Source organism: Nipponia nippon, unplaced genomic scaffold (assembly GCF_047370975.1).
Source record: "Nipponia nippon isolate SJK-2023a ecotype South Korea unplaced genomic scaffold, ASM4737097v1 scaffold_7, whole genome shotgun sequence".
Taxonomy (NCBI): Eukaryota; Metazoa; Chordata; class Aves; order Pelecaniformes; family Threskiornithidae; genus Nipponia; species Nipponia nippon.
Genome location: NW_028262391.1, coordinates 44,074,936 through 44,088,217, shown reverse-complemented (window position 1 = coordinate 44,088,217; position 13,282 = coordinate 44,074,936). Strand labels below are relative to the sequence as shown.

Sequence of the window (13,282 nt, the reverse complement as noted above, 5' to 3'; positions counted from 1 at the left end):
CTTATAGAGCTTTCTACTGACATGAAGAATAAGTTATGTAAACTACTTTTTCAGGGTGGGAGGGAGATGGCATACTCGTAACGTTATGAAGAAGCCTGCAACATTTCTGTGAAAAGGCAGAATATCTCATAGCTACAGCGATGGTCCATTTTGATTCTTTTGTACAAGCTATCAGTCAACAGCCAGTAGTTTGTTAAATGTATGACTCCATAAGATTTCATTACCACCAAAAATACCAGTCTCCTCAGCTGATGAATTATCCCTGACAATTTATAGATATGTTTAGAGGAGGTGTGCTGCTACCATTTTTTATGCCAAATGTATTTTGTCTCTTACCAAATAGGAACTGAACACCCCATCCAGTATTTCTTACCAGTCAAGTCTTCCGTTATGCATAGCACTCCTTTGGGACTCAATGCTTCTTGTAACCCTGAAACAAATAAATGTTGAATAGATTATATTATGGGGCTGAGTTTCAATACTACTTCAGATGAACTGATAATCCTGGAAGAATATCTTTGCTAGATTAACTCCCTGTAAAGTTTGTGGGCTGCTCTCTACTACAACGATATTCCTAGTTGTAACACATGCAGACGTGACAGTTTATCAACACTAGCTGCTTGTGTGATCATAGACCTCACTGATACTCTACGTGTGCTATTTGAATGCAAACAAACACTGGCTACTTTTATTTTAATACATCTTTTAACAAATTTAAAATTTAGAAATTCAACACTTATCTAGGGATACATCATGCTGTCCTCTTCTCTTCAACTGAGGAAAAGGGTACTAAGGCTTCTATTACAAGCATTTAAGCCAGAAAAACATCATTCTTCCTTAAAAGTTGAAGTCCTGGGTTTTATAGTTGGTGTCTGACCTTGTAAACATACGTTTTGTACTTGCCAATAACAGCCCAAAGTTTTGTCCCTGTGATTAACTGCACAGTTGATTCATAACACTGAGCCAGCTCATTAAACTGGCCCAAAGCTAAACATTCGAAACAGCCTAATCAAACATCTATAAATTACACCTGCAGTTAATTGTGGGTGTAAATCTGGATCACCAAAATCTGGAGCCAGCTCTTACACGCAGCCTTACAAACCAGAGCCACTCTCACATCTGTCTGGAAACTAAGAGCCCTCCCAGCAGAAAGGGAGGCAGCTCTGGTATAAGCAAACATCCCAGAGTAGAGCGAGCAATTACTGCTTTCACACAAAATCTGATTCCAGTAGGAAACAGAAAACTTTTGCTCTGAATATTTAATTCACTTACTTTGTTTAGAGTGCATTTTAAGTGCTTATATTTTTAGCATCAACATGTTTTTATTAAATATCTGTTTTCTGCTTTAAGCTTTTATTTGTTTTGTTATTTGTTTTCACTTTTTACTTTTCAGAGACTCTGGTGCATGGTTTTAGAAAACTGAGCTGGCTGGTCTCAATAATTATCCCCACCATTCTCTTCCCTTTATTTTTTCTCCCACCAAAATTCAAAAACATTTTCTTTTTTTTAACGTAAATTTAAAAGCAAGCTGCTACACAGTAAGTAAAACCAAATACATTATTATTCTTTAAAATAAGGATTCATGAAATTCCCCCAGAAGATACTAACTATATCTGCCAAGGGACATACTTTTAATTGTTCATATGTGTAGAGACACAGATGTTAATTGGTATCTGAAATTATAAAAATCAGCAAGTTTTAGGATTCAGTGAAGAAAAAGGAATGGAGTGGTTATACTGGCTTGTAGAAAGTTACAGCACTATGACACAGCAATATATGCTGAAAATGAATATGGATGAAGAAGCAAAAAAACATTCCTTTTATGCACACTCAGTTCACTTCTGCTTTGTGACACCACATAGGGATTGATTTCCAGCTCTGGATTAATGACTCTGCCAACTCTGCCTGTAGGCACTAGCGCGCTAGGGGGGGAGCAGGGACTGCTTAAAGAGCTGCAGGAGCATCTTCACTTCGAAACTTCAGGACTGAAATGTTGTGGCCAGAGAGGTGAGAAATGCATGTTCCCAGTGCATGGGACAGTGTTTAACTTCCCTGCTTCACAAGCACCGTATGGCACTACATCCTTACTCCAGACTACTTGACTGACTAGCCTTTCTTTAGCTACCTTTGATGAGTTACCAGAGGACAGCCAAGGCACTGCTGCTCTTAATCTCTGTTTTCCTAAAAATAGGCGGGGAAAGACATTGACCCAGCAATCAAAAACTACAAGTCACCATCTTACCTGTAACATAGTGTAAAGAAGATTTTGAGTATTGAAAGAGTCTTGGGAAAAAATCAAGTATCAAGAAGAAAGCAAATTAAGTTAGAAATAAATACCATTGAATTGATAACCACAAGAAAAATTCAACCAACTAACAACTCCACCATTGCTATTAATAGGATGGAGTAGTGTTCTCAAAAGATTCTCTCATCTCAGGTCTGTAAACTAATAGTAGCACTTCCTAGGTATTTAGCAATGCTGAAACACCCTAACTTCCCAGTGCGCTGGAAAAATACAGCGACAGCAGTGTTTAGTTTAAATTCTGAAATAAAGCTTTTGAGAGATCATATTTGCTGATACATATCTTCTGATGGGGTCGGGGGGGGGGGGGGGGGCGGAACCCACAACAAAAAGAGCTAAAAGGTACACATAGTTGATAGCAAGAAGAAACAAAAGCTGAACAGCCAAACTCTTATTCACAGCACTCTGATGTTCTTACAGTAAAAGGATGAGCCCTATTAAAACGGAACATCAGCATCAAAGAGAACGAGTAGAGGTTATAAGAGGAACACAGAAAAAAGCAATGCATCTCAAAAGGATTCCTGCCAAGGAGATGCCAGCTGTCTCCACTGCATTTACTGTCCCACAGTTCAAGAAAATACATGGAAATTATTATTTTGCAAAGAATGATGTTGTAATTAAGTGATTCTATCATATGATGCTTTTTCTTACAACACTGCAAATTAGAAACGTTGCATTCCTACAGCTAAGGAGACAGGGAGAAAGAGAATTACAGACTCATGGAAAGATGGAGTCATTCAGAGCTCATAAAACATTATTTCTTCCCTCTTCAGTAACTGTTTTCACTCTTAGATAAACAAGGTAAACTGTGTGGAGTATCTGCCTCATCCTGTATTCCTTATACAATCAAGACTCCCATCAGCTTCTGTAAATCCTTGACCTTTGTGGGGCAAATACACAACCAGAGTGTCAAGTGCAGAACTGTAGCTGACAGTCGTACCAGGATCAAACAGTTATTAAGCAAGGAGTGGAAAAACAAACAAACAAACCACAACAACTTAGGCTTATGGTCAAAATGGGCAATAAAATTCATAGGTTAAAAAAAAAGAGAAAAACAAAATTAAAATAGTGTGTGCGTCGTCCCCCCCCCCAGGCTGCTTCTTTAACATGTTATTTTCCACACAGTACACACACAACCATGAAGAACTCCCTTTCTAATTAAGATGTTGTATTTCCTCTGTCTAACTAATGAGTATCTGATCTGCACATGTTACAGAGGTCTGCATTGGAGTGAAACACCAGATTGCTCCCGTGCCTGCAAATCAGGCTGTGCTGGCTAGGGAGTGTTAAAGCGGTGTTAGGCAAAAATTCCATGTTCAGCCATCGGAGTCAGGACATTATGCAGAGGTAGGCAGGAGTCTTTGTCACCTTCTACTTTAACAAAGCAATGTAATTTGGAGAAGCAAGAATATTCTCTAAAATAGAGTTGAATAGTAAGAAGAATGAGACACTGCCTTAAAATGTCAATCCCAGAATAACTGCAGTAGCTAAAACACTGCGTAGATTCAAACAACAACAAAAAAAACCCACCATGTTTTCCCTTGTCCACCTATTGTGAAGAATGAGTAAATGAAGAAATGAGAAAATGACTCGTTTAAGCACTGAGAGGGTCACCAGGTTAAACAGCTCAGTCATTTCTCTGTGCTCAGCTGTGCCGTGTCACACTGCCCTTGGAGCAGAAGGCTGAGCGGGAAGTTTGCCTTCCAAGGGACAGAAATATCCTAACTCATTGTTTTATTTTCCCTCCACACAGTCAAACAAAAGGTCCTCTTTGCCCTGACACTTGGCTCCCTGACTACCTCCTTGCCTATACAAGCAAATTTACAGTTGCAAACCCACAGCGATTAATATCTTTCCTTTCGCTCTGGTTTTAGCACCCTTAAGCATGCCTTTTGCTAGTTGGCTGACCACATCACTACCCTGTAGAAGTTGTATATCCAGGTAAAAGGACCATAAAATATACTGCTGCTTATAAATCACAGTTGTACACATGGATCCCTAACAATTATTTTTTTTTTTCTTGTCTGCAATGTACTAAGGTTTTCAGATTACATTGTTTGTAGTATGGCCCAAACTCTAAGAGAGGGCAAGTATTCACAAGCCCACCATTTTCACAGCTGCAACAGCTAGCCAGATAATCAAAAATAACTGGGAAACTAGTGATGCAAAACGAACGGGCCTCTGTATACTGTGAAAGTAAGCCATATTCTTTCCAAGGAATTTTCTTTTGCCTTATTCCCAAGTAGAGGTCTCAACACCGCTGCCCAGGAGCTGGATACCAGCTCCCCGTTTTTGCATAGGATGTTTTCAGCCATATCAGCAGCAGCCTTATCTTAAAAAGGCTGAAGCTACGCTTCTGTGTTGACTGCGAGGAGCAAACCGGTTTCAAAGGGCATATGTGTGTCTCTCTGGCAGCACAGGATGCTATAGTGGACTCTCCGGCACATGTGCATACTGTTCAACCCTCCGCTAATTGCCACAAATAACAAGCACTCAAGCATGACCATCTAATGCATTCAGCTGTTCATCAGAAAAAGCCTAAGAAACGGGAGCGGATCCAGAGAACAAAGAATGGGCTCCAGGCCACAGGCAGTGTTACAAGCTCCAGATACTGCCAGGCAGAAGTTGGCCTCCCTTCTTCTGGAAATACCATTTTCCCTCACACATGCTGCCTTTGAGATTTCAAAAGCAACAGAGAGCACAGAATAGGGACAGCCCTTGGAGCAATGGGGAGGGGGAAGGATCGGGGACATCTAGGAAGGGGAGCAAAGCAAGGGCAGTTACATTCTTCTGAGCATAAACTCTGCTTTTTATATCCCATCCACTGGGCAGAGTGAAGTGATGAATTGCACTTAAAACATAAAGCCATTTTCCTTCCTGATGCATAGCCTTTTACCTTTGAATTCCCCACCACCACTCCCACTTTTTTGGAAATGCAACCCCATCCCAGCAGTTTGGAGGTCTCCATACAAGTATGTGTTTGTCTGTACTCAGCCCATTGCAGTTCCACACCAGCCTATAGTTCCAGTCAGCACAGGCAGTCTTGAACACCACAATGAACACATTAACAGCCTCCTAACACCGCTTTTAAAATGAACTTTCAGGTTTTTTTTACTCCAGTGTAACAATTTGGGAAATCTGCCTACACAGAAATTGATGTCCCTACTGCACTGTCTCCGAAAACCACGGGAGAGCTGAACAGGTCACGTCCACCCAGGGACAATGGAAGGTCACTACGTATTGATGACTCCTGCTCAAGTAGATGCTCACATAAGGCAGCACTCTTAAATTAGAGAGCAATGTGTTTCTATGGCAGCCTAGGTCTCTTAGCCACGTTAAAATATATCCCATAACAAGCAAATGGTAAATCTCAGGGATCTGGAGACAGGTAATATGAATGACTGCTCATTAGATATTTGGGGTGTCTGAACAGGTACTTAAGCATTGAGTTGCAATATGAACTATGCCTGGACACTTCAGCTCTCATGTACATGGACTGCTGCTGTGGCCAGAAGGTGTAATATTTATGAGCCCATGTAGTCAGTCCAGAATGCCCTAGACACATCAAAGTTAATTCATCTACACACGTGCTATACATAAGCCCAGGCTTTGAGACATCTAGACTTGCTCCAGCCAGATACAATTTGGTGTTCAGAAGTCCCAGCTATATGTGACAGATCTCAAATCTCTCCAGCCCAGAACTCCAGGCAGAGGTAAAAGGAGCAGGTCAAGAAAATCGGGTAGAAGGCAGCCCTGGCTTCTGCAGCAGGGGTCAAGTCCAACAGAACGACCACAAAGAAAGCCTTTACTGCAGCCAACTCAGGCCACGGGATGATTAAAAGCACATGAGATCAGGGTTTGGGGATCTGGATGCAGCACAGGAAGCACAATTCAACTGCAAAAGCTCCGCCGGGGCTGTGTAACAAACCTGCCAACTGCAAGACTGAGTACCTGCACACAAAGACGTGCTCCAGAGAGCAACCACAAGGCCTCGCCTCTGCTAACTTGCCTCACTGTGTTATATTGGTGCCTGGTTCAGTTCTTCTTCCTTTCTGAAGCCACAAAAATCTTTCCTCTCTCCCCTTTTATTCTCCTGTGTTTCTCCCCACAAATGTCTGTCACAGGTTCTTTCCAGATGTTATTGACTTCTTTGTGGAAAGATCAGGAGGTCCATCCACACACTTGCCTTCAGAAGACAGAAACTTACTTCTCCATTTTCTTGTATTAAATATGTTTTTCCACTTTGTCTGGGGACTTCCAGGCAGGCATTATTCATACAAGTACAAAGTATTCCCAAATTCAACTGAAATCAATGGGGTAGCAACAAGGTCTCCCTCAGCAGATTTCTATGCCAGTGGTATCACATATAAAACATACCTGCCTGGCCTATTAATAACCTTTTAACTCCATCCCCTCTTCAGTTTATTCTGAAGTTTACCGTTGTTTTCCCCGCTGTTCAGCTGACTCTCCCCGATGCATTCTGAGGAGATCCCTGAACCGCAGCAGCACCTGCCTTCCCGGCTCAGGAACCCCCCCGGCTCGCCTGCGCAGCTGCTCGAGCTCCTCCGCACTAACACAGAAGCTGCACTATGGGTTTGAGGATCTTACACGCAAGCCCCAGCGACATCTGGAGCTCCAGATCAATGGGTAAGAGCAGCTTTGTGTCTAAAAGGAATATGGATTCCTTCTTGCAATGGATTTCCTGATCATGTTTGTGTTAGGCTACTAAATAAAACAGAGCAAGCTAGCTTCTTCTCTCTGCCACGGTCTCCAGGTTGATCTGTCCTAGAGAACTGTAGCAGAGGCAGTCATTTTTAATCTGGTGAATAAGAAGGAAAAGTAGCAATTACGTCCACGAAAAGTTAACATGGTACAGACAAACACAGTCTCCCAAGCAAAACAGTGTAAGATGGTGCCATGGCTTCTACGAATTTTTCTCTCACTTCAAGTTTTTAAGTGTTGGGGGTTTTTTAGGTCTGTCTTAAAAGATATCAAGATATTTGGCTACACCCTTAGTGGATATGAAAAAAGGAGTAGGTAAAAGAACAAAACAATTTCAGAAGGGACATGCAGGAGGGGTGTAGACGTGACCACAGACCTAGCAAAGCCCAGAGAAGAGTCATCTCAGCCCTATCATTTTTCCAGTTGCTTAAAATAGCAAATACACTGTTTAAAATTGCTGAATTTGATTTCTCGTTTCTCTTCCTCCATGGGAAGAAAAACGGTGTCAGCAAAGAAAACCTGAGGCATAGAAGCCAGTTGTACACACAGATACTTTAAACTTTTTAATCAAGACTTTCTCCTGTAACACTCCTACAGTTAGATGAAGAGACTGGTCCAAAAGGGCACAACGCGGTTTAATTGCCTGACCCAGGGCCAGCTGACCTTTCATCAGCCAATTGCTTGGCCAGCCAACGTGTTTTCAGCATCAAAAAAAGTGATAGTGCTGAACTATATTTAGTCACATTACATTCTCTCACCTATACATTGTGGTTGGCCATTGAAGGACAGAATAATATAGAGCCCTGATGCCACAAAATCCTCCAGCATATTTCCTCCCTTGGAATGGAGAATTGCAGCGAATAGCAATGAGGCTCTTATAAAGAAGATATTCCCTTTCTGTAAAGTACACAAAATCAGAAAGGACCATATATTTTCTTTCTTCTCTCAAAATGATTTATAAGAATAGATTTACAAGAGCAAACCCAAGTTTGCTCTAGAATGGAATATTTCAACCCATGTTCAAGGTACTATTCACCATGACTTAATAACTTAAGTGCATTCAACACTCTGCTTGAAATCAAAATAAAGAAAAAATGTGCGACATATGCTTAGAACTACTTGTATTTCCCTTATTAACAGCATATTTTCCATGCCTTATTTATCCTTTCTGCTGGCATATCTGCTGCAGACTTTGAATCAAAGTAAAGCTATGTTCTTTTTATTGCCAATTTTGACTGGATCCCTGATAATAAACTATTAAAATGACAAGCAAATATATAAAACAAATGGAATCATTGATGCTTATGTATCACAGTTCTTGAATATAATAAGCATATCTCTCTCCTTTCTTTCTTGTCTTACATCTGAAGAGGATTTTTTATTTTTTAACATAAGTCATAATTCAAAATAAACCTACTTAGGCATCAAATCACGTCTACAGCTAGCTCTTTTTGGAGTTTCATACTACATTTCATACAAAATTAAGTGAAGGCAAAACCAGTGCTCATTTGTGTAAACATTCATACTATTTCTCTGTTTATAGACTACTTTAAATTACTCTAAGCTTAATGACATTTAACACAGAAAATATTTCCTGTAAGAAATTAAATGTCCAGCAAAATTGTCAATTATCAATAAGATTTATTGGTCAATCCTAGGGGATGCTTCTACATGGATCTGTGTTCCCTTGGGTCTGTGGTAGGCTTTATCTTACTCTTGTAACCTCTACAGCTTCCACACCCAGGGATCCACACCCAGGTTTGCTTCTTCCAAATTTTGACCTCATTATTGATGTTGCCGTCTCAAATCTCTTGCATCAAGCCAAAAGAAACATTCTGTACATACTGACAGCAGATAAAGGAGTGAGATAACTCGAACTGATCTCACAACCTAGCTGACAGCACTAGCCTTGCTGGAGCAATACATTATGTCTACACCTACCTAAGTGTCTGTAAGCTTTCTAACCCCTACGACTTTCATGCAGCTGTCTTGGAGAGACTGGAACTCAAGACCACCAAAATGCAAACCCCAGGATAATTCAGGATTCAGCAATTACTGCTCTATGAGAGCAGTCCTTGGGAATCCTCCCTAATATGGCAGGTCACTTCAGTCGCGTGGAAAATGAGCGGTTTCCACAGAATTATGCCCATTAATGTTGATATCAAGCAATTACATTGGTCTGTAGTCCAGAGCAGTGCACTGCAGACATCTTACCAAGCTGAGCCTTTGTTTGTTGTTCTTAGAAACACACCCTACAAGATGACTTCCAGCTATGGAAGAAACAGATTTATTTGGGGGGGGGGGGGGGGATAAAAATAAAAAACCACAACAAAAAGCCCTACACTTTAAATAAGAATCCATGAATTAAACAAGAACCTAAATATATTTGCTCTGAGAATTCATAAAGTGTCTACCCGCATAGTGCTCAAGAAATTTGGGGCAAATTCTCAGTACCATAAATAAATTCATACCAAGTAACTTTTCATTAGCTTGGAGGTTTCAAACGTAGGACCTAAACATGGAGTAGCAAAGAGTATGGGACATCCATACACATTTTAAAATTTGCACACCTGGCATGCATGTAATGTGTTTGTCTCTCTCAAAGCAAAATCACAGAAGTTAAACAACATTCCTGATTTCTGAAATTTCTTTGCAGAAAGATCATATTTATAGAACCTTCTAGTAATAATCTACAGCTTGTAATTTTGTTTTAGATTTGCTGTAGCTTCCAATCACCACTTAAAGTCCTGGAAACATTTGTTCCTCGTTTCTGTTTGGTCATTTGGCAACCATTATAGTTATTTTTCTTGACAAAATAAACAAAACCACTCAACTAGATTCAGCTCAAGCTGTCTTCAGTCCAATACACTACAGCAGCATAACCTTGGAGATGCTTTCGACTCGGCAGTAACAGCTCCTATTACAGCTCTAGCAAAAAGACACACAAAACTTTGTGACTATTGTATCAGAGCTGCTTCAGCAGACCCATCCTATACCCCTGAATGCATCAGGACTTGGTGGTCAGCATTAGCCCTAAGTCTGGACGGGCTAAAGGCTTCCAAATGATTGTTCTGCTTTTCAAACATAGGCTTTTGCTTTTAACTATATGAATCCCCAAACCCTAGCAGATGCATAATTATACAAATGCAGAATTAGTAAACATTTTAACAGTTCAAAGGATACCTAAAAACAGCTCTGTCTTTACCCCATCACATTCCAGTGTGCACTGGACAAGTCAAAAAGCGCTGCTGGGTAAAAGCCCAATGACTTGAACTGTGGACCTCTGGAGCAGACTGACCCATCTGAAAACAAGACAAAGAAACATCAACTATCTACTGCTTAAAATAAAAACTATAAAAAGAAGCTGACATGTTTGAAGCAAAAAAGTTACCATGTATAAAAAGTGAATTAAAATATCCTGTTCAGATTTCTAGAAGACACATACATTTATTACTCCTATTAATTAAAATCTGTTTGGGGCTATTCCTACTGTCACCAAAGCCAATGGAAAGACACCCTCCAATCCAACTTCTGTTAGGCAGCACTGGCCTATACATCACAAAGAAATTAGGTATAACGTGTTCTTGGCCCTTGGAAATATACATTATCTTCCACTTAACAAGCTTTGAGTTAAAGTCTACCTTCCTGTCATATCATTCATCTGTGGGAAAGTCTTGTCAGCATTACCCAAACTTATTTCATAGAACAATCCCTTTTTATAATCCAAAATAGCTCCTCATCTTAAAAATACAGAGAGCTTAGAGTGTCACACATCCACCTTCCAGCAGCCAACAAGCCAGGGACATCATGAAGGTATATTTAGGGTTAAATGAAGATCTTGGAAGATGGTAGAGACAACAGCCTAATAACTACATTTTAAGTTCTCAGGAGTTTTTAACCAGCTATGTTTTTAACAACAAAATCTGAATTCCCTTAAATTGGGATGCCCTTTGCCTCATTTGCTTTTCTGCTTCTGAACTTTCAGAGCTCACATCCTCCAGCTCTTCTCCACAGCCACAGAAGCAAACAAAAAAAATCTTAAATGTTACACAAGCTCAGAGTGCACAGCACTGCAGCAGATGGTTACAAAGAGACAGTAAAGCTTACATGAAAAGGAATTTAGAAACAGAGGAAAAAGGTTCACTGCTGCTCCTATTCAGGGCAAAATCATGGTTTCCCCCCTCTCTTGAATGCGCCGAGATCCGTGTTCAGTTTGGTTGGGACTTATAGAAGCACTCACAGGCGGCCTCGCTTCCTCCTTCATGAAACCAATTTACCATGAACATGAACAGCATTCAGAGCTGTTTCCAAGTTTTGTCATTTCGTAACTCAAGATACAATTTAATGGGAGTCCCAAATTAATGTAACCAAGATCTTTAAGTCAGTCCTATGGTTTCCAAAGAACTGCCTTATAGTTTATGAAATGGGGGTGGGGGGGTGTAAGCGGTGCCATTAATCTAGTTCATTGTGTCAGAATAATGCAGAGTATAGCTGTAATTAAATTACTGCAGTCTACATGTGTATAATATCACCATCAGCCTGAGAATTCTCTCCACAAAGACCATTTTGTTTTCTTGTATATTTTATCACTTTCTAAGACTTCAGACTACTTCTATGTGGTGCTTTTCCCCGTCAGTAAGAAAGCCTCTCTACCTAAGCTGTAGGGGTGCCTTTGAAATTCACACATTGGAATTTATTCCCATTACGAACCTGCTGATCCAAACAAGCTTACAAACAGCAAGACCTGTGTCCTATATTTGCTAACCTCCTCTCCACATGCTTTCAGCTTCTCCCCACGTCCCCCGTTTGCCCGGCTAGTACCACAGGCTCTCTGGTTTGGTCTGGCTGCTGCCTCTCAAAACGAACATGGATTGCGTTCTGCCTGACTTTCTCCCTGAAGGAGCTTTAATGTAGGTCTTTTTCCTCGAGCTGAGGATTTTCATCAAACTTGGGGGAACTTAGTATCTCTGAAGCCTCTACGTTACTGTCAGCTTCAGTGGAAACCAGACACTGGATTCAAAAGTTATTAGCAGGGGACCGAGGAAGGCCTACTGCATAAAAGCATGTCAGTACTAAAAGTATGAAACAAATAAGTTAAAATTTAAAAAAACAACCTAACAAACAAAACCTCCAAAAAAACCCCAACAGCAAAAACCTACAATCTTTTGGCTCTTAATCTGAATGTGAAGGATTGTTAGGGCATCTCCAATTCCATAACACATGGGATTTTAAACCCACGCAAGTGATTTCGGAACCTTTTGTAAATGGCGCGGCCTGTGCTCACAGGCTGTACCTGCGCAAGAGCAAGCCCAGTCTTCCCGGCTGAGGAAGCTCAGGAAACATTTGAATCTGGAGGGCAAGGCATCATCAGTAAGAACAGGGGAAGGACGACAGAAACTGAAAGTTGCACACATTGTTAGATAAAATGGATTTGTCCTACCAAAATTTAAGTCTGAAACAGTATTTGAGCTCTTACTTTTCACTTATTTCAACATTCTACTTCATGAATGGTATAATACAAAAAGCAATTCAGCCTTAATTATAGTGGTTTAGCTGGGTTGCTATAATTTTCCTGTCCCTTAATTCTCCCCATGTTTGTAACTATCTAAGAGCTTAGGCTCTGGTAAATTTTTTATTCTTCATAATTGCTAAGCCTGAGCAGAGCAATAAGAGCTCCATGCTTTGAATTTCCTTCTGTAATCTTAAGGCATACTGTGCCAAATATAAGCCACTTGAAATAAGTCACTGTGGGTAGCAACGTATATGCTTTAACTCATGCCGCACAAAGTATCTGATGTTGTTTTTCAAGTCACCCACATACCTATTCATCTCAAAGCCCACCCCATAGCCAGACACAATTGTAATACTACTTCTTCTATTTTTATCCTGTTGTTATTCCTTTGTTAAGTAGTTATAACTTACTTTTTCTACATTTTAATTTTACTGGAGCAATTCACGCTTGGAACCCAAATAAAAAGAATTCCTCTATGCCACCATGTCCCTGGGACATGGCTCACCAGACCTGTTGTCCTGATTTCAGCTGGGATAGAGTTAATTTTCTTCCTAGTAGCTGGTACAGTGCTGTGTTTTGGATTTAGGATGAGAACAACGTTGATAACATGCTGATGTTTTAGTTGTTGCTAAGTAGTGCTTACACCAGTCAAGGACTTCTCAGCTTCCCATGCTCTGCCAAGGGCACAAGAAGCTGGGAGGGGGCACAGCCAGGACAGCTGACCCAGACCGGCCCAAGGGATATCC

General features: G+C 40.6%; 1 long non-coding RNA gene across 1 annotated transcript in view; it reads right to left on the bottom strand.

The window, feature by feature from the left end:
- The window catches only part of LOC148051048 (uncharacterized), a 125,340-nt gene that overhangs the window by 74,111 nt on the left and 37,947 nt on the right, over nucleotides 1–13,282 (bottom strand). Inside the window, exon 2 of the long non-coding RNA XR_015700422.1 lies at nucleotides 374–430. This is a non-coding gene — a long non-coding RNA (uncharacterized LOC148051048). The remainder of the gene's footprint in view (nucleotides 1–373; nucleotides 431–13,282) is intronic.